This window comes from Cebus imitator, unplaced genomic scaffold (genome assembly GCF_001604975.1).
Source record: "Cebus imitator isolate Cc_AM_T3 unplaced genomic scaffold, Cebus_imitator-1.0 Scaffold869, whole genome shotgun sequence".
In the NCBI taxonomy this organism is placed as follows: Eukaryota; Metazoa; Chordata; class Mammalia; order Primates; family Cebidae; genus Cebus; species Cebus imitator.
In genome coordinates this window covers 244,132-247,771 of record NW_016108184.1, presented here as the reverse complement: position 1 = coordinate 247,771, position 3,640 = coordinate 244,132, and the positions used below count along the sequence as shown (strand labels likewise).

Genomic DNA, 3,640 nt, shown 5'->3' with positions numbered 1-3,640 from the left:
ATCAGTCTTTGTTCCGTTGCTGATGAGGAACTGTGATTCCCTGTAGAGGGGATCCTGATTTTGGGTATTCTCAACATTTTTAGGCTGGTTTCTTCCCTTCATTATAGATTTATCCATCTATGATCTTTATAATCACTGTCTTTATAGTTGGGTTACTGAATGGACATCCAACTTGCAGATTCCTGGTGCTAAAATCTGAGCAATGCACTGCACCAGCCAAAACAGCAGCGTTAAGACTGATGGTGCTTTTCTGACTCTGCACCAAGAACAGCCACACCAAGGCAGCAGCAAAACTGCCTTAACGGCCACAAGAGTCACATTGGCAACCTGTGGGGCTCCTCTGCTGGGAATCTCCTGGTGCGTGAGCAACAAAAATTCATGTGAAAGTGTGGCGCCATCTCATTCTCTGTGCTTTCACTGGGGGCTACAATCCTGAGCTGCTAGTGATCAGCCATCTTGGATCTCTCACAAAGGCGATTTAAAATGACAAATAAGGAATGTAATTTTTCTTGGCTGTGCTTCAGAAATTTAGGGTCAGTAACCTTAGTCAAGGCACAAAGCAGGAAAATGTGAGCACAGCTATCTCTTGGAGTGGGCAAGGTATGTACAATCACTGATGAGGTATGCATGCATGCAAAGGATTTAAAACTGCTCAGTCTCACTGCAAAAATTGAACTGAGTTAAAAGGAAATGCTGTGGCTTCCCCCTACTATCTGTCTCTGGATTGAGTCCACAGCCTTACTTCATCATATAGAAAATAAAATTGACAAAGATCCCAAAAGTAAATCATTATTTGCATAAATGAAACAAAATGCTTCATTAATCCCAATTCTTGGTTGTGCCTCCTGGACTAGAAGCATTTTGTAGAAAAAAGAGTGTTTTACAAAATTGAAGTGTAATTTAAGGTGAAGGACAAAACATTTTCCACAGACACTTTAAAATTTCAAACTTTCAAATGGCCCTACAACTGAACCATTATATGTTACAGTAGTGAGGGTTCTGGGGATCCTTTAGCAGCAAATGCTGGTTTAAAGGGTATGGGGTCTCTTCGGGTTGATTTGCTTGCTGGCTTGTTCCTCCTCTTGTAGAGCTGCATGGAAAGATTTCCCTTTATCCTGCAGCTTAATTAAAATGTCTATTTTTTTGCTCAAGAATCACTTCAAGTTGTGTGGCATATGAGTCAACATCATAGTCTACTTCAGTCATCTCTAAGAGAGACTTTTCATCTTCTAACCATCGAATAGATTCCTGGAACACTGCTCTGTGATATTCTACAACTTGTTCTTCCATTTCTACCATGTGTTAGACAGCTTCATGGAAAGTAAACAGTTGTGGAGAAACTTCTTCTTCATTTTGTTCACAAAGAAGTTTTAGATCATCTCTCTGAGGGGAACTCCCCACACCCCACTGTGTCCTAAGTCATCAGTCTGGTTTGGTGGATGGTGCATTATTGGATGAACATTACTAGCAGCAGTTGGATCTACAGTCAATTCTTTCACCCTGTTTGCATATCTTAATGTATTAAGAGTATTTTCACAGGATGCCATTCCTGGAGAGATTGTGGCAATCATGCAGGTATGAGAGTTTTCACCTATGAAAGAATCTCTTAACACTTGAGTGAGTTTGATGGCATGGAGAGGAGTATGAGGTTTATTTCTACCTAAGAAAGACTCTGATGCACTCCTTGAGCGCTAAAAGGCTTTTATTAATTTTAGTTCCTTCAAGCTTAGTTTGCCTGCCCACACTGGAAGTATCAGCTTCTCTTTCATTTCCAGCCAATCAATGAGAGAAAATTTGCCATGTAGTTTTCCTTTCCTTCTAAGAATAATCTGAAACACTGCATGGCTCCGAGATGAATGTGTATTTGCAGATGTTTGACCATATGTTCTGCAACTGTTGGCTATGTCAATGAGTTTCAGCACATCTTCAACACATTTGACCTCCCGTTCCTGTAATCCCACAACTTGAACCTGCTGTTTTCCATCTTCTAGAACTCTTAATTTTGTTTTCCTATTTAGCAAGTCAAACAGCTTTCCGCTATAAATTTCAAAGAAGGTTGTATATACTTGAAGTTCTAGCTTATTATCATTTGGCTTCTTTAGCATTAAAAAGACATCTCGAGTTACTAATGCATAAATTCCTTTTGAACAATCTTGGTTCTTTCCTGAAAAGTCACCACCCCTAGTGTGAGTTTTTCCACTTACAGTCTGCACATAAGCAAATCATGTAGCCATCCTCCTTTCAAATATAGTTTCCACGAGCATCGAGAAGTAAACTGTAAACCATTTCATTAGGAGCTGCGTCATCAAAGGCATAATCAAAATGAAATGTTTGGTTTTTCTAGGCACCTTGTTAAATGTACGTTTTGTTTTGGTTCACGTACCATCACGTCTTTACCAGGAATTGTGATTACATCAAGATATTTCATTTGAGTTTATTTTTTATTGAGTGTTTGTTTTCTTACACACACATATCCCATGTTCATCAATAGTATCTGCTGTTGTTAATGGTCTATAATACAAACTTCCTCAAAGTCTCTGATCATACATATAATTTCATAATTTGGGTTTGTAGCATCAACATCCTGGGCTCTTTTTTTTTTCTAATTTCTTGCTGTTGCAGTTTCCTTTTTTCTGTTTTTTCTTGCAGTTTTTCTACTTCTTTCATACAATTAGATTTTCTATGTGATGGGGGTCCAAATTCATTTTTTGCAGCTTGAACTGGAGATATATCTGAAACACTATCATTCTGTTGTGCAGAGGGAGGCTGTTCAGGAAACTGACTGGGCCGTGCATGTGCAGAACCAACCACTCTTATCTCTTGGAGGAGGTTCACTCTTCATAGAAGCCACAGTCAGTGGATTCTTTACAATTTTGTTTACTTTGGCTGAGGATGCAGGAGGTGGAGGTGTTTCTGGACTGGGTTCAATTTCTTTATCAGGAACAAGGTCAGGGTTAAGTGAAAAGACGGTCTCCGGGTCAGTCTTTTTGCCTTTTTATCTCCATTTTCTATTCATTCAACAGTTACACTTTCATTATCTTCATTTAAAGCTGTTACTATTGCTTGATGTATTCGGCCATTGCTGCGCTTGATCTCCACGTAAATCCCGATCTGGATTTTGAGGGATGTTGGCAGTTACCATCACCTCACTGCAACAGCGGCAGAGGGCCGAGGAGGAGGGAAGGAGGGCGGAAAATGTGTGGGAGAGCGGCCCAGGCGACAGGGTGAACGGGAAAGGGGTCCCGGCCGCAAGTAGCATCTGCGGGGAAGCCGGCGCAAACCCGAGTCTGCAGGCCTGTAAGAGGACCAGTGCCCTGAGGCGGCGCGGGGTAAAGTGTGAGGGTCCTCGCCGCCCGCCCGGGAGCCGAAGCTGCGGAAGCAGGGTGCCCTGTACACTTAATTTTTTAATCCTTTCATTCCTTTTTGATAAACTGCTGCTCTTTATCCATGTAAATATAACTAATTGTCTTTAAAACGAAACAAGTTATCTTGAATATCTTGTTTAAACACAACCATGGGCTATGTAAATACAGGTATTAGAAGATTCAGGAAAAACAATTTGGCTAAAGTTTATTCAAGAATAAACCTAGCTGTGGCTGGAGCACACACACACACACACACACACACACACACACACACA

At 40.9% G+C, this 3,640-nt stretch overlaps 1 pseudogene; it reads right to left on the bottom strand.

Annotated features, from left to right (window-relative positions):
- Nucleotides 1–973: 973 nt before the first annotated feature.
- Nucleotides 974–3,117, bottom strand: LOC108297998 (annotated as a pseudogene).
- Between the last annotated feature and the right edge of the window lie 523 nt (nucleotides 3,118–3,640).